The 26,147-nt window shown below is 35.1% G+C and overlaps 1 protein-coding gene across 2 annotated transcripts in view; it reads left to right on the top strand.

The window, feature by feature from the left end:
• Positions 1-26,147, top strand: part of LOC133519838 (uncharacterized) — an 84,084-nt gene that overhangs the window by 44,709 nt on the left and 13,228 nt on the right. For both annotated transcript variants that reach the window (XM_061853966.1, XM_061853965.1), the window contains exon 2: positions 2,968-3,038. The gene's annotated coding sequence lies outside the window, so the exon portion shown is untranslated. The remainder of the gene's footprint in view (positions 1-2,967; positions 3,039-26,147) is intronic.

Here is a 26,147-nt window from a genome sequence, read left to right as displayed (position 1 = left end):
TACGTAACGACTTATATATACTTATAGTACGTTATTCTTTTGTTATATAATTTATTTCATTGTCAATAATATGATAATCCGACAATATTTACGAAACGGCAGTATTTAGTTCTTAAAGCTCTGCTTCTTCTGAACATTTTTTTATTCCACTTCATTTACTATTAAAATTGGTAACAAATTCTTAGGCAACTTGTCTGGCGCTATCAACTATCTCAAGTAAAATGTGGAGCCAGCGTGACTAAAATAAATATAAGTACTATTTTTTTATTGCTTTCCACAAAACCGGCAATATGTAGAATTGTGTAGCTTTATTTACAGAAATTTGGTTTCATATAGAGATTGGCAGTCATTGTTAATTAACTTCTCTCTGCGCCGAGTAAAATATAACCCGACCAAGTAATGTATTGGCTATACCATCCATATTTAACAAACAAATTTATGACGTTTTGTAACCTTCTTATTTTGGCAAATATATACCGACACATCCAAGCATGCACATTGCGAAGGTGGTATTCTGGTTTTTCATCTTGGTCCAATGTGTATTTGCGTCTGACATTTTGCTTAATGAGAGAGTGAGACGCAATGCACATTGGACAAAGATCTTAGACTAGTGGAATATCACCCGAAAGGAAGAATTGAGTCACCGGGTGGCCCGGAGGCTCCGGGAAGTCCGATTTTCGCTCATAGCATGACCGGCTAGTCTCCGGTCCGAGCCCGCACCGGGCCACTACAGAGCTCCGGTGATGACGTAATGCTTTCCATAGAAAACGAAGCGCCGGAAGCTCCGGCCCGGCCCTGCCCCTGTGTAGCGTGAGTCAACCTTTAATGCTTTATTACGTATTATATTTGTATTTTCTATGATTTATTTGTACCTATGCTGTATCTATTCGGGACCATTTTTTTAATGAAAAGCATTTGCGAGTAATTCACGCATAATAAATACCTACATTCATTTATAAATAATAAATTATATTTTATATACATACATGTATATAAAACATGTAATTAAAATAGTAATAAGAATGAAATAACTACTGTAGTTACATACGTATATACCTAGGCTTAAACTTAGACGCAGAGATAAAAAAAATCTTTCACATAAAATGATTTAAGTACCTTTATAGAATAAAAGCAAGTTATTGATGTAAACTGCTATCAAACTTTTGGGTAAAAAACTATTATTAAATTTATAGCATTTATATTCAATTAAGTTCGTGATTTTCGCACCAGTCGCTTCTCTGGTAGAATAAGATGTCGTTAAACGAACTGATACTCTGTTTGATTATATTATTAATCATGACATAGACTAAATGTCGTCATGCTGAGTCATTGCAACAGAGATAACTCCTTAATACATAGTAGGTAAAGTTTCTTTTTATCCCATTCCCAACAGTTTTTTCTGACAAGTGCGAAGAGCTTGAGTAGGTAAGATGTATGCAATATCATCATAAGAATGCATGGGCTCTGAATTTGGCTTAATATTCACAAAGATACTAATAAACCTGGACTTCGATATCAGTCCTTATAGTAGTTTATTTTTATAGTATATTAATCCTGTAATTATTTCCTTACAATAATCTTCTCAATAACCCGGTAACCAAGACACCGTAAAATAAAATGTATACCTACAGATAAAACTTATACTGAAATAAATACGAGTAGGTACCAAGGTAATAAACACCCGTTTTTGGTCTTCATATTTTTTATTCACCCAAATCGTCGTTAAAACTCGAACGTGGCTTATCCTTGATCCGGTTTTCCAAAACCAGCACTCGGCTCTGAATGTTCTGATAAGCGATTATTATTTTGTAAACAAGATGAGATGACTTTGGAAGTCCCAGTGGAAATTACCTCGTGCCGCCACCAAGGTGGTTTTAAGGCTACCGCTCTGCATGAGTTAATAAAAGTAAAAATATTGGTTTTACTTGTATACTCTATATATCTGATATACTCGTACTATATTGTTTTGTATGTATATAACCGCGGGCGGAAAAACGTCCCACTTTGTCGCTTGCCATGAGGACGTTAGGACGAGATGTGCTTGTATCTGTTTACGAATAACGAATACGCCTGTCAAGGCGTCCTTATGGCAAGCGACAAAGTGAAACGTTTTGCCTGCCACGGTCACATACCTTTTCATACTATTTGCACGAATTTTACCTCTAGTACTATGAGTAAATATACCTCCTGAAAATCAACTTAAAAAACCTAATTCCTCACAATTGTAACTGATTTCAGCTCTTTGGCCGTGGGGTCAGCTAAGCGCGTTTTACTTAATTAACACACGTTTTATTATCTAATACCTGATATGAAATTGATCTGCTTGATGGACTTGATACTCTTACTTTCTCACATTTTCTAACACGTTTAATGCTTGCGTGATGTGGCAAAACAATGGTGGGTGTTATTACTTATTACACAGAGAGAGATCTTTATGATAGCGCTATCAAATGTAATGGATCGATTGACAATCGATCTCTGTGATTGAGCCCCGCCCACAGAATAATATTCTGTTATGTATCTGTAATGTAATGAGATGAGAAAAAATGGACGAATGTTAAGCATTATCATTTTTAACAATTATTGCGCCCATTGTCGGTATATCTGTAACGAAGTTTTACAAGTTAAATTCGTTTCATTCTCGAGTCATCGAATGAAAATTTTGCATATTTGATGTCGGTACGAAGGTATTATGATAAAGCATAAAAATCACCATACCTATAGTATCATGGCGCATAATAACCTCATTTTGGCACCTTTTAATTGCTATTCTTAAAAAATGTTCTACCAGGTTCTGTACACGGTTTTTAACTGCGGAACCCTTAAAACACGCGACAAACAATGCATTTAAAAAGGCCTACGTGGAACCTGTTCCTGCAAACGAAAATGTATGGCCAATCAATAAATTCCAATGTTGAATGTTCAAAATCAGAACGTGTTGAAAAACTTGAATTTCGTTATTTACAGACGCAGCTGCAGCCTGGCAAAGCGGCCAGTCTACAATACCCGGCCTTCGCAGAACATGGATGTGTAACTAAGTGAGTGTACATTTTATATACCTACATAAACGTTATTGTCCTGCTTAAGAGATGCAGACACAGATTCTTTAATTGAATTTAATTTAAGGTCGATATTTAGAGGAAGTAGAGGTAGAGTCAGACCAAGATACCTCTGCAGTGATTTTTACAGCACAGAAGTGCAAGTGCTATTTAACACGACAAATATCTATGAATGTAAGACGTTTAAATACACTTGCACATCTGTGCTACAAAAATCACTGTAGAACAAAAATCTGATCTGAATCTTTGAATAGAATTCTATATGATATATGTACATATTTTATAGTCCAATTAATGTAAAAGTAACTCAGATATATATGATTCTTAATGAACTCTAATTTTAGTTTCGAGTACTTATCCCAGTAGTTTTTCGTTTTTGTTAAACAATATTTTATTTTCTTGGAAAAAATTTTTTTCTTCAAGGTTAGAGTAAATAGGTATCTCATAGGTAAGCGTGCTCCACCGTAGACCGCATCATCACTTACCATCAGGTGATATCTTAGTCAAACGCCTGCCTATCCATAATAATATTATTTAGTCAGAAAAATTCCAATAAAATTTGCCTTTTTCATCGAGTGTACAAATTTAGTTTTGGCTATTTTGATACTTCACAAGGTAACTAGTTCAATATAACCGATTTCACGATCCCACCCCTCTCATCTCTCAAAACTTTCACAATAGAACTATGAAAATGCCTCGAATGTGCGCGTGTATGTGTCCCGGCTCCCTTTGTTTGCCGATTCACCGCCATAACTGTAAAGTGTCCTTATAAGTTTGAGCAGGCATGGAAACTTAGTTCTCCAAGTGGAGGATTGTAGGTGATTAAAGTCACACTACTGGTAGCGGCAGCCATTGGAAAATGTAGGGCGACCTCTTTACCATTGTTGAAGTTACGCTTCTGTTTCACGCCGTTGGTGTTTTATTTGCTATTGGGGTTCCTTGTCCACGATGCACTTATTTAGTTCTAAATATCTATTTGACACCTTATAAAACAAAGTCCTTCGCCGCGTCTATCTGTCTGTGTGTTTGCGATAAATTCAAAAACTACGGAACGGATTTTCATGAGGTTTTCATCTATCAATAAAGTGATCCTTGAACAAGATTTAATTTAGGTGTATAAGTTTCTAAGATTGTGTAAATTGGTCAACCCGTGCGAAGCCAGGGTGAGTCGCTAGTTACCTATGTATTCATGTTTTTCAAAGCCTTCTTAACTTCATTTCACGCACATGTCTGGCATTTTCGTTTATAGCGCGATATTGACACGTATATAATAAATGCTCTCAGAACTTCTGCATACCATCACTTTCGAAACTTACTGCGCCAATAGTTGGTATACATATCCAATTTTACTTTAATTTGATGAAGACACTCGGATCCAGCAATCATAATAATAAAGAGAAAATAGAGATGAAGTCAATAAATTGTACGGAATTCGTTCCTTATTGTCGACGTGCACTTGACGTCTGTTCGAAACATTCGACCCGTGACCAGGGACATAGTTTTATTTGAAATAACGCTTCTGAAGATGATCAATGCAATCTTTTTCTGTTCCGGTGCACTGAACAGTTCCTTCTTTAGCCAAATCGACTGCTGCAATTCAGAATTGTTCTTGTAGCCCTCCAAAGCAAGACGAAAAGCAGTGTTTTATTTGATACGTGAACATTAGATTCATCAAGCGCAAAAACTAAGTTACGTACTGAGATCGATTAGTTATCTATTTATTGTTCGCCTGACCTATATGCACCTTGATTTGAATGCTTTTTACAAGCTTTTATTTAATTTGTGCTGTTAGTATGTATGTTTGTTAGTTATTGTGGGTGAAATCTTGGAAGGTATATTTGACCCACTTCCCGATTTACGATTGAACTAAAAATTAGCACACCTACATGTGTAAGTCCGGTGACAATGGAATATGATACCATCGAGCTGATCTGGTTATGGAGACAGGAGGTGGCCATAGAAACTCTGTGATGAAACAGAGATTCTATGGCCACCTCCTTTATTAATTATTAATTGAAGCTGACTGTACTTGCACCCTGTTTGGTGTCAGCCAGTCAGTAACAAGGATCTCGGCAACAAAGCCCCGTGAATGGATCGTCTTTCCGGCTCCGCCATTGTTGTCTCGGCCTTGCCTTTCACTCGTTGAGAAATTAAAACTAAAACACGATTAACTTCATCGAAATGTCTATTTATACCTTTTGTTATTTAAGTATTGGTCATAAATGAATAATTGTCTGTAGTTAGCGAGTATAATAGGCTAGGCATGATCGCTTATGCGGGCTGTCAGCTCACAATAATACTCGTAGACATGTCGTGAATGTGTAGGTATAGGTCGTGGTAAACAAGATTTGTTTTTTGACGAACTATATCAATGACAATGACGTTAGGTTAGACTACCGTCTATGGCATAACTAAACATAATATGTAACGGCTCCTCTACACGATGGCCCATCGCTGGACCAGCGAGATGGCCAATTGGCATGGATTGTGCCACGTTGCACGTGTAGCTGCATAATACGCACCATTGCTGGCCCACTACCTTTGATCTCCAGACGAAAAACTGACACCGTGCCCATCCCATCACCATCTCGCCGTGCCATAAGCCATCCGACACTACTATCCTCTCTACACGCTGGCCCATCTTAGTGGGCCTGTATGATGGCCTATCGTGTAGAGAAGCCATAATATAAACTGCGTAATCATAGTCATCGTACACACTCAGTCACTTTACTTCCTGAATACCTTACGTACATCTGTTAGATTTTCTAAATATTTTTCCAGTGATTACCTACAAAAAAATTAAAATCTTAGCATGAAAAGAAACAGCGAGAGATATTTATCCTGATGCGTATATTTGTATTGAACTCATAGTTTTTTTGTATACTGCTAAATATTGTAAAAGACATCCATAGGCGTTTTTAATTTTATGAAACTACCTCCTTGTTTGCACCCATCGTCCCTGAGTATCGCAGCTGTATTTGCGTTCACAGCGTTCTAGATTTTGAACAGATTAAACGCTCCAGTGACCCCTTTCCAGAGCTTTCTGATCCATATGTCGTTATTAATGTTTAGTTCCAGGTCTTGTGTACAAAATGTACCTGGTGTATAATGTAATGTAAGCAGCTTTGCCACACACCCACCTTTAGTATTTACGACATTATATCAACTAAGTAGGTTACAGTCTGATTTATACTTTGAGAATGGGAAGTATATAATCACTCGGTAAATTCAGCAGATATATACACGCGGAGTCATAGTTACAGTCAGATGCACCAAACCGTCGGTCGCTGTTAAAACTTTTGCTAAATTTAATTGTTTAGGGAGTTTCATAGTTCACCGCTGTTAGTGAATTGTGCTTGATGCAACTGGCACTTATACTTCTATGTCTGATCATGCTACTAATCGAATACCTACTACTAATAAGCCAATCTGTGTAAGAAAAGTAATCACCATGGTCGGCACAAAGGCCAATTACAAAGCGTATTTTACAAGTTATTGTTGGGTACGTCATCACCGCTTGGGCTTTCAACAAAAGAAACAAATGAATGCCTGGATCGGCAGATAGATAGAGCAGGAAAATGTGTCACAAACCACCTCATTCATCCTGTTAATGACTTGGTTTATGTTTATGGTGTCCTGGTACTTGAACCTAAATTACCTGCTTAGAAAGAAACGATAACGATTTATATTACTTTGTCACAATGCAGTGTGTTGAGCTAAGTACTATAAACATTTAAGAGTCCCAGGCAAACGGAGTTTCGTTCTCATTTTAAAACTACGTAATGGATTCTAATGAAATTTTACACATACAATGACATGAGGTATGTCTAATCTTGTAATTAATCTATATAGCTCCAGTTTATAAAACAAATGAAATGGAGCAAAAACAAGTTCTCTATGAAAAAAATATTGTTGTATTTTTTAATTATGGTATCTGAAGCTACATAAACTAAGTACAGGCATAGATATACCTTACCCCATTTTAAGTACAAAGTTTTAGAGCTGGGGACCCTTAACAAATACTATATAATACTACTACACGAGTGATATATCTGTGCTACAATTAATGTTTTAGCATCCCTGCGCTCCTTCTAAATAATATTTCAAAATACGCAATAGAAATTATTATTATTATTATTTGTAAATCACGCAGGCAGTTGAAAAAACTGATAATGCCTGTATCCAGAGTCATCAATAAAGTTTTCAGTGTTGAGTAGAATTTGCATTGTGCTGCTTATTCTTAAACTCATTCCTCTGGGAGTTTGTTCCAAGCTTTGACCACTCTGTTGCTAAAGAAGTGTCTATGAGGATTGTTGTAGGACCTGCGAGACACCAGCTCATACTGATGACCTCTCAGACGGTTGTTGTTGTTGCGCTCTAGCATCTTATGAAAATCTTTGAGGTCATAGTGTTGGGTTAGTATTTTGTATGTCTCAATCAGGTCTCCACGTTCTCTGCGCACTTTCAAGGTTGCGAGCTTCAGGAAGTGCAGTCTTTCTTTATAGGGCATGTTTTTGAGTTTGTTCGGTATCTTGGTGAAACTACGTTGAACCTTCTCCAACATCTCAATATCCTTGATAAAATAAGGGCTCCACTCTTGAAATGCATACTCCAATATAGGCCTAACATAGGTTTTGTGAATTCTGAGCATCATATCCGGCGTCAGATTCCCAAAAACTTTTCTTATGAGGTAGATAAGGCTCTTTGCTTTCTTAACGATTGCAGTTATATGTTCTTCCCATTTCAGGTCCTCGGGTGGAAATGTCCATGATATTCAAGGTTTTCCGAACATAACAGAATTTGGACAAAATGCGTAACAAGATGTGATACTTTTAGTCATTGCAGAAATTATTATGATGTCAAGGAAAGGTTAATCTAGCTACTATATAGTTTTAAAATTATTAACTCAGTTTGGAAATATGTTAGTACACGTCGGCCCTGTTAATGCACCTCTTATAATTTGAATACTCCAGTACTGAGAGCTAAGCGAACTTTGGTAGTCATTTATATATTTATTAGGTACTTAAGTTAACACAGATTGCATATCTCTCGTCCATATTTTGGTGACTCAGCCTGCAATTACATCCTTTGCCCGAGATATCCCTAACTAGTACAACAATTATGATTTCCGCAATTAATATGTAAGAGTTTCCGTCCTTCTAACATGCCGCGCGTTTCTTGCCATGACGGTCAACGGACGATTAGCTTAACGACTCTGACATTCTTCAAAGGGCTGCAGATGTAACGTATGAGTTCTTTGATATTTCACCTGGCATATATCTACATTTAAATATGGCCGATAAATCTAATACTTGAACACCGCACCATTGTGGACTCACTCTTATAATAGACTGTCTAAAAATGGATTTAAACCCTTTTAGTATTGGCAAGTATGTATGTACTGCGAAGATCTCTCTGGAGAATAAATTCTGATTGTATAATAAACAGGATATGAATTGATCTGGATTTGTTATGGATATGATAATCTAGGCTCCTAAAACTAGGCTCCTATTTCTGCATCAAGCAAGCAAGAGGGACAAACGAATACGTGTGGCCTCGACTCCGTATCAACTATGATGTAATTAGAGTTATATTTTTACTGGTTATACTACTTCAAACCCTAGCCTACCCCAGGTGATATGATAACAGCTTACTCTATATGGGTTCTAATACTTCTAACGCCTCCATTACAAAGCTCAAAGCTAGCTCATGTATACAAATTGACGCAGTATGCGCCGCCGGCGCCGTGACGTCACTAAATCGTGCGTTCAATCGGAGCCATTAGTATTAGGAAGTGGGTTCAAGGCTCTGTAATTAGTTTGTGTTCAAATTATTTCTGGACATAGTGCCTTAATGCTATTAATAATTTAGTTATTTGCATTATAAGACCTCGTGCATCTCAGAATATGATTTAATTAGACAGCGTATCTGGCAATTTCTAAAAAAAAATATCATAAAAGAAATGCTACTTTGTTTATATGAAAGTTGACTTTCAATTGAAAACGACATGACGGCATGAGGTTAAATTCAAGGAAATTATTATCTCCTCAAATAATTCCTATTATCCAACCATTCATTTTCTGAATTTTCAATAAGAGTGATAATCTGTGAAATGTATATTTTAACAATTGCAAAAATACTTTAATAAAAGAAAAAATATATATAAATAATAGTTGTAGAAATTATAATACATATTTGGTGTCTGCATTCAGTGACTATCATTGGTAATTCCTTTACAGCTATTCGATTTAGTGCGCTTTCAGCCTTTATCCTATAACCAGACCTCATGTTAGGTCAAAGTCCGTATTACCGTGGATTCATCTTGATTTGCATCAAGTTATTCTCACATGCTACAATCGACATCAAATGCAACCATGTCGCCTTTCACGCTTTTTATGAATGTTATGCATTACTCACCATATCAGGGAAGGACTAAACATTATTTTCTTGTGAAATTCGAGGGAGAAGATGCAATTCAAATGCTTACTCACATGAATTCCCTTTTTACAGTATATAATTAACGGTTACATCGAACAATCGTTACAAGTACTCGTACTTAAGAAATTACTTTACGTCGCCGGTTAAGGAATGCCGTGCGCGTTGATGTCTATGTTATAGAAACAAGTGTTAGAGTGTTGTACTCAGCAAAAAACATAAATAATTCGATAATTGCATCGTTCGATTGACAAGTGGAATTGCGATTAATCGTGTTAGTGGGTATAATTAGTCATTTTCATAGATAATTGTTCAACTGACTTACATTTTCATGGGAACCTGTTGATTACTGTTGATGTTTTGATTTTTATGAAAATCTGGTAAATTACCTACATTCAAAAAGCAACTTTGGAAATATATATGTGTCCTTTTCAAGCAAAAGGTAACTTATCGTCGGTTATAAATAGAAGTGTCTAAAATAAGGATGCAATTAGAAAAACATTAAAAAAAAACTTTGATAAAGATTGATAATTATCAAATGTAACGTTTTGCAGGATTATGTGAGTCACAGTATTATGTCATCATGCATGACAGGTCAAACCAGACCATTTTGTGACTACACTGGACTGTAACTACTTAAAAAAAATATAGACGCATAAATGTACACATAAATACGTATATAACAGTCAGATCCGAGTAGCACTTTAAATATTAAGATTACACGGCACTTTCAGATACTACTTAAGTATGAAGTTTACCTACTTACTGGTACATGTACCTACAACTTAGTCTTACTCATTCGCTTTTCTCTACGAATATTTAAAACTTGTATTTTCGTAAACAACCCGTCTTGCATAACACAAAAAATATTGTAGGATTTAAACTGCTTAATAGCATTAAGTTCAAAACAAGTGGCGAGCCTCTGCAAGGCTGCTCTCCATAAATCATTCTACATCGTCTGCTGGTTCTACGAGTGACCTCGTGTTTAGCACGGACCTTAAAGTTACAGTTATACTGGTCTGTTTAGTCTAATACGCGGTAAGCTGTAATACAGGGCCAGGGCTATAACACCGTTAAACATGATATCCGTGGACGGGAAGTGAGATTACACGGTTTCTCACGGTCTGTATCAACATGGATCTGGGGAAATTCTGGTTGAGATTTTTAGGGAGATTAACTTTAAAAACAACGCACTTGCTCGGAAAAACAAATATCATGTGCACGCTGGTAACGAATTACAGAAGGCAAATTCGACTTGCTTTGATGACAGATTGTATCAGGATGTGCATGGTCATCGGCAGTTTGAGTGGACATATAAGATGTGAGACAGTTCAAAAAAAATAGAAACTACCTATATTGATAAAGCAGTGGTTCCTAACCTTTTGAGTCCTGTCACCCCTAAGACTAACTAGGGATCCTGATTTTACCCCTCGTCCCAATAATCATCAATAGTCTTTCTTATAGGACTGATCTTTGTTCTCTTAAATTAAGCTTATTACCCCCGTGAAATACCAGTTTTACCCCCACGGGGGTAATTACCCCCAGGTTAGGAACCGCTGTGATAAAGGGAACAGAAAAGGCAACTCAAAAATCAAAATCAATGTAGTGGTCATTGGAGAGGTCTTTTTTAATAATTGACATCCATGTAGTCTGTCGTCTGCCACGAGGATTTGGTCCCGATATGACATATAACGCACTATTTGTCATTTGCTCATCCTGTCTTCTCATGTCATGGCCGTACCAACGCAAGTGCGATTCTGTGACACATTCTTGTGTTGGCCTGATCTTAAAGCTTCCTCGGATGTAGACATTAGGCACTTTATAGGTAAGTAGGTATAGGTGTATTTTATTTATATAAAAAAATGTATGTGGTATAGTATAGATAGGAAAACATTCAGTTAATTTGAAAAATCTAAATAAATTAAGTTTTGTTAGTTATTGGAACTTAAACACCCACTTAAATGGCGCTTATGATAAAAATAACTGCGATATCTTGTCTATTGTATGTTAATTACTATATAAAAAAACTCAACAAAGCCAGTGGGTGGCTTGAAACCCGTTTTCGAGAATATTTCTGTTAGTTGGTTGGTTATTTGTCTGTGACATTAGGTCAACCACAACAGAAGTAAGTAATGAGTAAGGAACGGTAAAAACTGATGAGTAATTATACATTTTTCAATTAGTTTTGTACCTCACCTTCGTATTTCAAAACTTATGAGCAATCGGGCGTTTCGGTGGTGTGGTCTCGAGCGACGTGAATTATTACTGTGAGAGGTACTTGTGGTTATCTCACTAAAGCTGATGATATCTCCGAGACACTTACACGGACGTTCTGGCAGCAAACAATGAATTTATGGGGCAATATTTGTATGCGGTCATATAAAAATAATAATATTATAATATTTGTATGTCAGTAATACATAGGACTCGTAGTTACACATTTCACGGGTACCTATACACCCTTAATGTACCGGTAATGCCTTAACATGATATTCCCTTCTCATAACATAATAAACATTAAATTCAATGTTTACAAACTTCATTCGAAACTTCAATTTAACTTTGAGATGTCTGGTTGTCTGCTTTTTACGGGCACTAAATTCATTGGTTAATTGATGTATTTGTACGAAAATAATGTTTATAGCTTCATACAGATTTTTAATGGCGAAAACAGTATAGTTAGGTTCTCTATCTACTTTGTTAAAATATAAAAAAAATACGCTTGTTTCAAGGATAATGTTTGTTTTCCTTGTATTAATTAACCTTTTGCAATTATTGCTTGCAATCTTTCCGTGCAATTTCCATTGTTTTATCTAAACATAAGTTACAAGTTAGTCGCACGGCATTGGTTGCGATAGACACGAAATTTATCTGATAAAAATAAGTGCCGGGTAGTTTACAGACATCACTATTATATACAAATTCTCCTTTACATTGGCGTGCATTATGTCTTTTAGCCTGGGATCTTAAATTGTACAATATTGCAATAGCCTTAATAGTTTGGGTACGAAGTTCAAGGTTTAAAAACGGGTCTCTACTAAGCTCAACTGCAGGCGGACAGACAAACTGATATGATGAAACTATAAGAGTTTCTTATTCTCTACAAATAGATGTTAGGTATACTAGTAACTATAGTTACTAGTTTTAGTTTAATATTAGTAATGCTGAAGCTTACTTTCTGAAGGAAGTAGGTACGTAGATTTTTGTTATTCTTTTAAGAAATAAGGCTCCTCAATCCGAACTTTGATCATACCACACCACATAATCTATATAACATACTGTACGTTTATGTATCTATACGTATCCATATAATTATATGTATGTATCAGAACAATCGTATGACCTTAGAGACCCCAACTCACGGCCAGCGTTGCAATCAAATCGGAACTGCAAGATGCCTACAAAAAATGTCACGACACCTATATCCAATGCAATTATTATAACAAAGCAGCAACGTGCTTAAGTCACTAGTATGTACATAGTTATAAATTTTCTCTAGTTACGCAAGTCTGTTTTTTATTATTTTATCCTTCAATCTTATCAAGAAAGTTATATATGTATGATGTTGATATGTACAGTATTTATTTTTAGGTACACACTTACGTTTGAATTTAATTGACTCTTTTCTGGATTTTCGTGTTGCGTCTTATGTATATTGTCTCTCTAAAGATACATATTATCAGTCAAATCTAGTACCTATATTTAGGTTCCTGCTTGCAATCATTTAATATTGGTAATACCTAATCTCTCATACAGAACTGCAAGTAAGACAGTCGTAGCTATGAGTGCCAATACCATTTACATGTACCAATGCTCTCTTTATGTTTAATGTTTACATATAAATAATAGGTATATGAATAAAACTATCTTATAAAGTTTATTGATCCAAATGTGACTGTATTATTCGAATTAGATTATATTTTCTACCTTACTTTAAATATATAATTGCATAAGTATCTCTAATTTTTACTAAATTTAATTTTTAGCGACAATTAAGTATATTCTGTCTAACCTAGCCTGTTGTTAAACTGTATCACGATCTTGTAAAAACAGTCATTGTGCGCAGTCGCACGCCTCGAACCTTGAATGAACTTTGCGCAACAATAAGTATAATTATTAATTGAATGAGCGGTTAAGTAACGCGCGTTATCCAATGCGCCGTGAGAATCATAACGATTCTGTAACTTGGATGAACTGCACGGATTTTATACTCCTTGGGATTTTTGTATGGAGGAAATAATTGTATTTTAGTTGTTGTTTGTTAGTTCGTTACTTGTAATAATGTACACCTTCAGATGATACTTTTAATTTAAGGCGACAAAAACGCATACATTACTTATAGGAGTTACAATGTCAAACATTGGGACGCTCTGTTTGACGGGAAAAATGCAGAACGAAATTGGAAGACATATTTTTATCTTTCATTAAGTCAACATTTTTTTTTTTTTTCTTTTATTAAGAAACAAACGGTCGTTTACAATATGCGGTATTATTAACTATTGCATTTTAAAGCTAGACCTACGGTTTCCTTAATTAAATATAAGAGTGCTAGATTTTAAACAGTTTTTTTTTTGCTACATAGCATCTGAGTTTTATATATGTATATATAGTAACTGCACAATTATAATAATTTATGTTAATTATAACTGCTTAGAGAAAATGAGTTTCTTTAATATTAAAACACCTAAAATAGGACTTCTCTGGATTAAAAGTTAGAGCAGGAAACGTCTCACCTCCGCAATTTGCTCGCATTAAATATTACGAGCACTGTATTTTTCATTCCGTTCGGATGAGAGGCGGAAAACTTAAATATTTGATTTTCTTGAGAGGCTATTTCGACGATGGCATTATTTCAGTCTGCAAGTTCAAAGCAGTCTGCACGTGTAGTCTGCAAGCAGTTCTGCAAGCATTGGCGTTTTCTGTTTAGTACCAACCTTAAAAACCTTAAAGACGTTAATTTGGAAGTTTACGCTGTGACGCTATTTACTCACACGTATACATATTATTAAATGAACGTTACACGCATCGACAAGGCGACAATTTACTTAATAGTATGTTATTTGCCGATTACCTTTAGAGTCCACTATTAATATGAGGTAAGCAAATTAGGGTAATAGAAATGTTAATATGAGGAATTATCGAGGTTCGCATGCCTCCACTGTAACAGTATTGATGACTCTATATTTATGATTTCAAACATAATTGTTTTTATTTGGCTATCGGATAATTATATTGCGGTAGACCTCGAATGATGTCATGACGAATTTAATGCCTTAGTTTAGTTACCTACTCAAAACGGCGGCATATAAATAAGCAAGCTATTTTTAGTCGTTTGTTTTATAATGGGGAAAAGTTGTTATTTAAAGGCTCGTGCTAATATTGATTCCCAAGCACACAAAGGATTCCAAAATTGAAGTTCGTGAAATAGAATCTTGAGTGTTATGAGGATTTCAAGGCACGAGGGTAAAATAAACTTTGCCTCCGAGTGAAACACAATTTTTTTTACCACACAAACGCGAGAAAAATACTAACTATGAAATACCAAAAAAAAAAACAAACCGGATCAAATCCGAATGAATGTTACAAAAAATGTATCATTCAAAATCAGCATCTAAAAATCAATTCTACCAGCTATCATAAGGAAACAACTCAAAATTTGCATCTGATTACTTTGCCTCACATGTGGATAAAATACAACTTTTTCATTCGTTTTTGAACAATCAAGGGAGCCTTCACCAGTTGGTGTGGTAAAGAAAAATATACCTATGTATAGCATCAAATATTTATTAAACACAGAATAGATAAATACCATTTTTTTTTTCTTTTTTAAATGATAATACGATACTTACTTCAAAAAATAATATAAAAATATAGTGGTAGTCTGAATTAAAAGTAATAACTAAAAAAACTTCAGTCCCAATACGAGTGGGTAAGTGTGTAATGTTGTCGAAACTCGGAGAAGCTCGTTAAATTCGTTAACGACTATAAACAAGAGTTTTATGACAGCCGGATCATTGAAACGTCCGTCCTTCCAACGACTTCAGTCGGTCGCCGTGGTATTCCATGTAATAAAATACATATGTACTTACAGCGTAAGAACATAAACATTACATATGACAAACATAATGACGACCGGTCTGGCCTAGTGGGTAGTGAGCAGTGACCCTGCCTATGAAGCCGATGGTCCCGGATTCGAATCCCGGTAAGGGCATTTATTTGTGTGATGAGTGATGAACGACCTGTATCCCTTTATTTTACAATCCGTATTTGTGGGTGTGAAAAGGAGAGAAGAATTTACTATGAAAATTGTTCTGTTGTAAAATTATTACTTCTAAAAAAGCTTCGAGGTACTTTAATTATACATAATTAGAAATATAAAGGTCACAAATTGTCTAGCCACATACATAGATGACAAGCTTCATGTTTTTATCGATAAGCACATAAAATAACAATTAGCATCGGGTGACAAAAAATGAAACAAAAGGCGTTATTAGCACCTATCTCAGTCAAACATGACGGAAATAACGTGACGAGGAGATGTCATTAGTCACTGCCGTTGCTATTGTCTTGTTTTATTAATCAAACTTGTCTAAGTATGTATGATAAACCTTTTAAATTATTAAATAAATATCATAAATATGTCAATATGTAAGTTTGTAATCCTAACCCGATTACATATTTTTGGACAGAATGAAATTTCTTTTCGTAAAGTGATTTAAAAAAACCTTATGTCACATGGGCCATAAAAATGAACGGACCCTCATTCATCAATCGATTTAGTGGTTTTAGGTCTTTGGTAGAGTGTACTGTAAAGAGATACGGTATATCTAAGGTGGGGAATGTAAACGCTCGAGGTGGATTTCTGATAATCTATATTAATATTCACAGTACCCACGCCACGTACCGCACGTATTATCTAAAGCTAGCAATTTACTTAGCTTTATTTACACAAATATGCGTGCATGATTCTCTTCTTTCTTTGACCTCTTTTGTGATTAAGAAAATTATGCAACAACAATGTAAAAATAAAAACGCATTTCCAGCATAACAAGTAACAACCATACTTCGCCGTAAGTTGGATAAATAATACGACAATAAGAGTCCGGGTCTTAACTCCCAAAGTGGGTATTAGATTTTTTTTGTCTATCTACTTCGACACCCACCATATTATGTAAATCAATAAGTTGATCTATTGACATTAGTAAAGATAAGTATGTTTAAATTTTTTGTTGTAAGTGCTGTACCTATGTTATACTTATACCGAGATAGTACGTGCACGTATCAAGAGCTGTAAAAGTCGCAAAGCAAACAAATTTTTCATTTAAAAACACTACCCACTTGTTTATTTCATTAAAATCGGTATTCGTATACTTTACTCTCATGTCATGCGTTCCAATTTGTGCGTACACGGCAATAAACACTACAATGGTAAATAAAAAAGATAGCCGCATCCTGTGGACGTCATTGTCGCTATGGCACCATTGCAATACAATAGAGTGACGCGCGACGTAGCTCCTTGTCGACAACATATGCAGGCCAATTCGAACGTACTCTGACATCAGAATGATATTTGAATCATGTTCGTTACACAATTATATTTTGAGTACCTAATAAAACCCGTAATTATTAAAAAAAGGGCAAGAATTGTTTCACTGGACGGCTTTATGCTCAGTTAAGTGTAAATATAGTAAATATTAGTTTTCAGATTCCTCAGATCCATAGATTTTTATTTACAAGACACTTATAAAACTACATTAGTAAACTACCTTTTAAAAGGTTCCATAAAAATACCTATTTCTTAGGTCGTACGACATGAAGGTCGGTATATCGGCGGAGATTATCCGAATCCCACCTTTGATCCCACCTCTCTGCTATCATTCTCAGGCTATCATTCTGATTTCATCACCACAGATGCCATCTTCTTCCTTACTATGACATAAAAGTCCTCTTCTACTCGTTACATACGAGTATCTGCTACCTATGTAATTCTTTTTTATATTTATGGACTAACGCCGTGTATTTACATATAAGTAAATCATGAAATAATTATAACATGAATATCATGTTGCCGATATTGATTTATTATTAATGATTAGTGGCAATGCATCTCATTCGCATCAACGTATAACTTTAATGCGAGTTAAAAAAAGCTTGAAAACTGTTTAAGGTATTTCAAAATTTAATTTGGTTGAAGATAAGTACTTATATTTTGCGATCCTCATTACTTTTATTAGAACATTATATTAATATCCTTAATCAATACTTAATTGAATGAACAGTTACATTTTACAATAAAATCAGCCTGCAATCCACATCAAGTTTCACAAACACCCGCAGCATGTTCAGATCAGCCGTATTATCTTGTCATTATTTAGCGTTTTATGTCATACTGGTACTTGCGTGCGAACAATCAGGCCGCGACGAAGCCATCCGCTTTTAATTAGTCTCATTAACATATAACAGCTGAGCTGTTTATTACCACTATATTCGGTTTGCTTGTCGATTATAGTTGTTTTATGTGGGAAGATTAATTGTTACTTAGCTCGCAGGCGCTAAAAGTAAACGGACTGTTTCATGTTGCTACGTAGTTTTATTACTTACAAATCTTACAATGCAAACTGCTAATTGTGTAAATACGCTTGGGTCATAGAGGTACAATAATACATATAAAGATGAAATTGGGTAGGGGGAAGATAACTGAATGAGACGCTCTTTTGGAACGTTCAGGAGTAGCAGAGAAAGGGTTATTATTGTTTATCCTTGTCACAGTCTCGCATTATTTTATTCCATATCGTGAATTTAGTTTGGCTTATGGTGAGTAACAAATAATCCGACCAAATTATATAGGTCATGTTTGGTATGTTGTCTGGAATCTTAAACGATGTTTTTCTACTCGTCGAAAACTTATCAATATATTTCTTCTATAAAGCAGCGCCGTAACTAAATCCAAATCTTCCCATATGCCCTAGATGGCCTAGATTATTCTTGACTTCTGCTGATTAATGTGAGCAAAATACTTGAATCTCTTAATTTCAACTTACTCTCTAATTTAAGTACTTATTTAATTTGTACAAACATGTACAAGCTACCAAATGCTACTATGACGTACATAAAACTTATTTTTAGTCGCTTTAAATGATATCAGCTTAAAAACACCACATTAAAAGCTTTCAACGACTGTTTCATTTACACGTCACATGTTTTGTATCTCATTGTTGGTACAAGAATAAATTAAGGTTTGTCTGGCGCGAACTAACCATTGTACATGCACACTTGTACCAATAACTTGATAATGAAAGTCTTATTATTCTCTCAAAACCTGCAAGGCCGGGTCATTGTTTGTGCGGTGCAACGTTTGTCCCAAGTAAATAATACGTTATAACACTATATTGTCTAATTAAATTAATCCTTCACGGTCCGTGTCTGTTCTTTCTAGGTTCTGAAAGGCGGTTTCAAAGCGGTTGCAACCAGTTTTTGGCTTCAGTTTAGCTGATATAAAGTAGAATTTCGATTATGGCTAATTTATACAGGATGTTTTACCCTGAAAAAAATTACTCTCCTATAGAAAATGTCAAGATCAGACAGTCAAAATGTATGAAACAGTCAATTTTTTTCGCGATTACGGGGTTGGTCCCATAGTAGAAGTTGTACAGTATGACCTGTATATTCACCCCGTAAATTTTTGCAGGTGACTAAATAAACTTCCTGTATATATTACGTACGTTACGTACGTATTTATCTAAATTTATCAATGATGAACGTGAAAACCAAGGTCTTTAAATATACCTACTAAACTAGAAAACAGTGTAAAACTTATTTCCCTTGTAACTAATAAACTTGTTGAAATATGTATGCTATAGTCAGAATAGTTGCTAAGGAATGTATATAAATGTGCATGGTTGCTTTTTACGACCACGATACATGGCATGGGTTGCCTCGTAGTGCATTTCTACGTATGGTTTGCTTTTTATAATTTCTGGTTAATTCCATTACGTTCAAACGAAGTGTCTCTATTTGACAAATAAATATTTTATTTTGAATATACTAATCCACTTTTTGAAATAGTGCCTGTTGCATTTTACTAAGCATAGCTTGTACTATGGGTACTAGGCGACGATATATACCTATTACATATATGTATAAATACAATATAGAAAACATCCATAACTCAGGAACAAATATTCGGGAACACACAAATAAATGCCCATACCAGGATCCGAACCCGGGACCTCCAGCTTCGTAGGCAGGGACACTACCGTATATTTAAACTTATACCTATATGTCACCAATCAAATCATTATGGTGGACTGCATGAACTGCATCGGCAGCTGTTCTCTAATAGCGAACTATCCGGCGAGCTAAAATAACTTTTCCTATAAGACTTAATAACGGACTACCCTTAGAACTGTTGATTTAATATGTATATCAGTATGTTGCATACAGTTAGCAATTTAGCATAAACTCTATAATTCACTCATTACCGTAACTTTCTACTGAACTTCGCTAACTCTATAGACGAAGTTGCCTGGAAAGCAATAACTGAAGTGCCTATTAGATAATTACCTGTACCTAATGGCTACAAATCTAATTATGAACAGTATCCAGTTAAAAATTACGGAAACAACAAGGCAACGAAATGTTTACATAACAATACCAAATATTGGAATAAATGCTTATAGTTTTGTTTACAGTGTAAGTATATAGTGATAATAATGTTTGTAATTAACAACTAATTATTGTTTTAAGCACCTAAATATTTTAATATAGGTACAACTTTTTAACATTCTTCAACTCTTTTGTTGTTTACAACAACTACATTGTTTATTTATGGGAAATATTAATACAGCTCCAAGTATTATTGTATTTCATTTAGTTAAAGTCAACTGACGATAAAGGTACTGGCTAAAGTGTAGTTAGTGTTTTTAATGTGCCGCATTTGGACACGGACTTCTAATACCTACTCGTACATATAATCATATTAACTAAAATTTGTTTACAATTTTAACGCTTTATTCATCTCAAAGTGACATAAACGAGTTGCTGCCTGTGCTTGGGTGTCAGTGGATCTGTGGGTTATCGTGTTGGTCATCTCTAATCTGTGAAATTAATGCGGTTGGAAGAGTGCAGTGCACGCGCTACATACGAGGTTGGTGTTGTTTGCGTAGAAGTTTCATTTGTTTTTTAGATAGGTTACGGTAATACTGGTGGATCATGGCTTCCATTCCATAAAGACCAAAGGCAACTATGGCCAGTCCAGACGAGATATTCAGATCAGCCGATTTCATAAGGAAAAAAAAAATGGCGCTAATCTCATTTAGCGTCCACAGTCCACACGTACACAATTTAATCACCAATTTTAGATTTATGGTATAGCCCTCGAAATAAATAATGCACCTAAATGCGCATACTAGCGTCGGAAATTGTCATTTTTGCATCCGCGTCTCCATTTAATCGGTCAAAATCTAAAAATGTAATCAAGTGAAATAGGCGAGCCTATTTCATTTTCGCGTCCGCACCACCTGATTTGATCAGGCAATTTAATCAGATTGGGCGAAAATTGTTTTCGTCTGGACTGGCCTTAATACCCAAATTAAAGAATATATGTAAGCGTCATTAATATTACGTCAAACTGGCACAAGTAAAAACTTGAAACATGTTACCTACTACATTTCTTGAGATAAGATTTATGATAAAAGGCTATGGGACCTGTTCCACTAGTTTGCAAACAAACAAGATGAAACTAGATTTTAGAATTTTGATGACATGACTTTATTGACTTGTAGAATAACCTCAACCATAAACTTGTTTATCTACACACATATCACAAACCCTTCAAAATCCGTAAAACAATGGCCAACATTACGATATATACTGTTTTGTTACAACAAATTTCTTATGTGTGATGATTTGCTTCATAACTACATCAAAATCGATTTGGTTATACATTCAAATTTGGAACATCTCTGAAAAAAAAAAACAATTCGATTTGCCCTCTATTCTAATATCAATCGAGATTCGAAATGAAATGTAAATTGCATACAATTTTGACATCTCTCGCATGTTAGTTTATGTTGAATGATACGGAAATAGGCCCCCGACTCTAGTTTGTCTCTGAATTAAAAAAACAAATACGAATGCCTGACATGCGTGAAAAAAGTTTTCATTTACCGCCATTTGACGTACAATTTATCTTTTAATACTTTAGTTGACGTTACAGGGGACAAAAGAGCTGGCAGCTTCCTCGCTCAACGAATAAGGGTTGCGATTCAGCGAGGAAATGCTGCCAGTATCTTTGGTACTATGTCCCAGGGTTATCTTTAGATATAGATTTTTAGTTATTAATTAGTTTAAGTTTGTATTGTACCTATCTTTTAATTAGTTTTAAGTATAAAATGAATATGTTTTGTTGTTTTCAAAGTAACTATAGTAAAAGGTGAGTGTAAAATGAGCGATAAAAATATTTCGGTGACGCCATCGTCACCACATATCCGCGTGTTCCAGAGACCAACAATGCAACGATGCCCCAATCTTGCCTGTAATTTGGGTTATTGAATATATCATAAAGTAAAAAGAGCTTTATTCCATTCCTTAAATTACTATTACAGATGTCAAATACTAGATTATTAAGTCATTTGTAGTTATTTGAATTAAAAACATGCATTATATATATTTAATTAAAATTATTTTTGTCGCGTAATACTTATTTATTTAATTTATATTTAGTAAATTTTAATGTAAGGACCGCCTGTAGCGGTGAAAGCCTCCTCCATGTTTTTGCATCTCATGCGGTCTGCAGCTAGTCTGCACCACGGTTTTCCTGCAACCTTTGCAAGATCGTCGCTCCAGCGTTTCTTAGGTGGTCACCGTTTACGTTTGCAACCCATGGGATGCTAGTTTGTAACCTTTTTTGACCATCTATCGTCTATGTTTCTTTGAAGGTGCCCTGCCCCGCCATTTTAGTAGTAGAATTTGTTCAATAACGTCTCTAGCTTTCGTTTGTTGCCTTATTTTCGAATGCCTCACTTTATCTCTTAACTTAAGCCCCGTGTAGCCTCTTTCTATGCTTCTTTGGCATGTTCTGATTTTATGCATGGATTTCATAGTTAAGGACTAGGTCTGACAAGCGTAAGTGAGACATGGTAGTAAACAAATATTCATAGCTTTCGTTTTTAGACTCGTCTTTATTGTGCTTTTAAATATTTCTTTCATACCCCAGTATTTATTCCAGGTATTTTCTATTCTTCGGTCAATTTTCTTTTCTGTGGTGTCTGTAAACGAGATTTGGTGACCCAGGTATATGTAGCTGTCGACATACTCTAAGAGCGTTGATTCAAGCCAAATATCTTTTCTTTCTCTATTAGTCATAACTTTCGTTTTGTCTCTATTTATCTCTAAACCAATGGCTTTGCTCTGCAAGTTAAGTGAATAGAACATGTATTGTAATTCTTCAGAGTTTTCAGAGAGCAGAACTATATCATCTGCGAACCTTAAATGGGAAAAAAAGGTGCCGTGAATTCTCAGCCCAACCAAATCCCAATGTAAGCTTCTGAATACGCTTTCCAAGACTGCAATGAATAACTTAGGAGATAACGGGTCTCCCTGCCTTACCCCTCTTTCAACCTTAAAAAGTGGTCCTGGTATTTTTATTTTAACTCTAGCAGTACTTGATTTGTAGAGCTCCTTGATAATCTCTATATAGGTAGTGTTGACCCCTTGCTCTGTTAGTGCCTTCCATATCAAGTTATGGGAAATTGAATCAAAGGCCTTAGAATAGTGTACAAAACCGATGTAGAGCGTTTTTCTGTACTCTTTGTATTTCTCTATTATGTTCTTTAGAGTATGGATATAGTCCACTGTAGAGAGACCCTGTCTGAAGCCAGCTAGCTCGACGGGTTGGTTATCATCCACCGCTCTTGTAATCCGTCGTAGAAGAGACGAGGAGAATAATTTGTGGAGCGAAGACATAAGACTGATGGGTCTATAATTTGCAATTTCTTTTGCATCGCCTTTTTTGTATAGTAGTGATATTTCAGCCATGGTCCACTGCTTAGGTAGCTCCTTCTGTTCTAAAATTTTGTTAAATATTTTAGTAATTCGTTTTACTAGTGCTTCTTTTCCGGCGATTATCATTTCGTTGTTTATGCCATCGGGCACAGGGCTCTTTTCAGTTTTCAGCTTCTTTATGGAGTGCTCTACTTCGTTTTCTGTGGAGCGTGGGACGCTGTCCATATTTCTGGGTTGAATTAGAGATTCAGTCTAGACTGGGAGAGTTACATCATGTTGATCTTTTTGGTATAAGTTTTTATAGAATGCTGTAGCTATTTCTAATATTTCTTTGCGACTGGTTACGGTAGAGCCTGAATTAGAGTTTAATCGAGTCATCATTTGTTTTGTATTGTTAAGTTTCTTGTATGCTTTGTTGACACCACCTGTTTTCTGAAGATAATTACTTAGTGTGGTTAATCGGAACTTCTCTATGTTTGTCTTAATATTTTTGTTTATAGTTCTGTAAAGCATAGAGAGTTTGTTTTTTTTCTTCCTTGGTTTTGTGTTCTTTGTTTTTTAGCTGTTGTCTTTGGTGTATTTGTTCCGTTATGTCGCTTGTCATTATCGCATTTCTTTCGTATTCTTTTTTTGTTACTTTGGATGTTAAGCAGCTATTTTTTATGATGGTTTCATCATCATAAAAAATAGCTGCATCATCAATCAAGCTTAGTTAAATAATTATTTAGGCTAGTTTGCATTGTTGAAATATCAATTTTTGAGTCGAAACTATTACTGTATCGTTTTCTTGATGGTTTATGAGATTGTATATTAAGTTTTGCTCTAACCATGCGGTAATCGCTGGGGAAGGACAGATTGGATAGTACATTGACATCATCAATGTTTTTAGGCGTATTTGTAGTAATAAAATCGATTTGTTTCTATGTAATACCATCCGGGGACTTCCATGTCCATGTAGACTTTGGAGATTTCTTAAATTTCGTGTTCATAATTGTCAAATTGTTCTGCTTGCAAGTATAGTGAATATGTCATAGAATAGTACATTACGATACAAGTGCGAAAAATAGGAAATTCGAAACGAGTGGCGATAAATTAAAACACGACCGAAGGGAGTGTTTTAAATCGACACGAGTTGCGAATTACCTATTCGCACATGTATCGTACAACGTTTTACAGTACATATGGCCCTTTAAATGTTCGACACAGTAACGTAATATGCTACTTCTCGCACTAGTGCTATAAAGTAGCCCCATATGTACTGTAAAGTTTATAATATGTGTGGAGATAAAATAGTATATGTAACTGTACATAATTAGGCATTAAAACACTCGTTTGATCCTATTAAGAAACTCACTTCGTACGTTTCTTAAACCCATACTCGTGTATTTTAATGCCTTTTATTATGTAGCAGTCACATAAACTACTATTTTAACAGACTTCATTAATATATTATGTAACTAAACAATTCGTCTTTCAGCTTTTGTTAAATTTTGTCTCTTCTACACACAGAAATGTCAAAATGACAGGGACAAACGATTAGCAACGGTTTGTTAGATTTGACAGACGTTTATGAATAATTCACCATTATTTATTTGTCCAGGTTTGGATAGTGCCGCTACGTTTTTTGACAAAGAGACCATTTAAATATTGTTTGGAGTGGAGGAGAGGAATTTGTGCAAGCTAAAATAATCTATTTCTCTAATCATGAGATATTTTTCTTGAATGTTTTTTTGGATAAGTACTAGTAAATCGGTACACATGGCGAGGTACGAGTACATAAGAAATGATCAACTTAAATTTAATATATATTAATACCTTTGATTTTCATACCTATAAACTTCCTCAGCATGCTCTGGCGCCTTGAAAATTACTGCGATTTTTAAAGACGATTCCCAATGCGATGAGCACAGACAAATCAAATAAAAATCTTACTTCCACCGTTTCCACATACGGCGCGATGACGTCACAAGATGGCCGCCAATCATGCGTGTTAGGTAAAGTGCAGCGACCCCGGTCAATGTTAATGTCAGCTGTTAAACGCGCCAGTATCGACGGTTTAGTAAACTTTAGATGGATTCTGTGGTAGATTCGTTGGTTCACGTTTATTAATAGGTTCATGTAATATCTATTGGACCATTGAGCAGTTATTTTATCTGCCCCTTAAACTTTAGAGAATCTAACCATCACTGTAAGCCAAAATGTAATATTAGATATCAGTTTCCACTAATCTACAGAAAGGACTATTTAGTGTTTAACTACTTCATTGTATGGAGAAGTATTGATTATGTGATAGGAACTTACATAGGTACTTATATTATTTTTTTTTTATAATTTAACATCGTAATGTAATGTCCGAGTGCTTAGTTTTCATTTATCATGCTCTGAAAGTGGGTAGTTGTTGTTCTAAAAAGTTTGCAGAAAATTATACGTTTCTGCACTAGAGCATTATACTTTATCAATACGTTTTTTCATGTCTATATTCATCGTAATATAAATTAAAATTTGTCGTTAAAGGGATTTGTTGTACAATTTCCATTCTAATATGTAACTCTGGGGATCACGACACTTTTACCTAAATTATTAATTGAAAGTACCCTCAAAAATACTATAAAAGTTTATACTTAAACATGTTTTTTTAAATACACACGT

Source organism: Cydia pomonella, chromosome 7 (assembly GCF_033807575.1).
Source record: "Cydia pomonella isolate Wapato2018A chromosome 7, ilCydPomo1, whole genome shotgun sequence".
NCBI lineage: Eukaryota > Metazoa > Arthropoda > Insecta > Lepidoptera > Tortricidae > Cydia > Cydia pomonella.
This window is presented reverse-complemented; position numbering and strand designations above follow the sequence as displayed.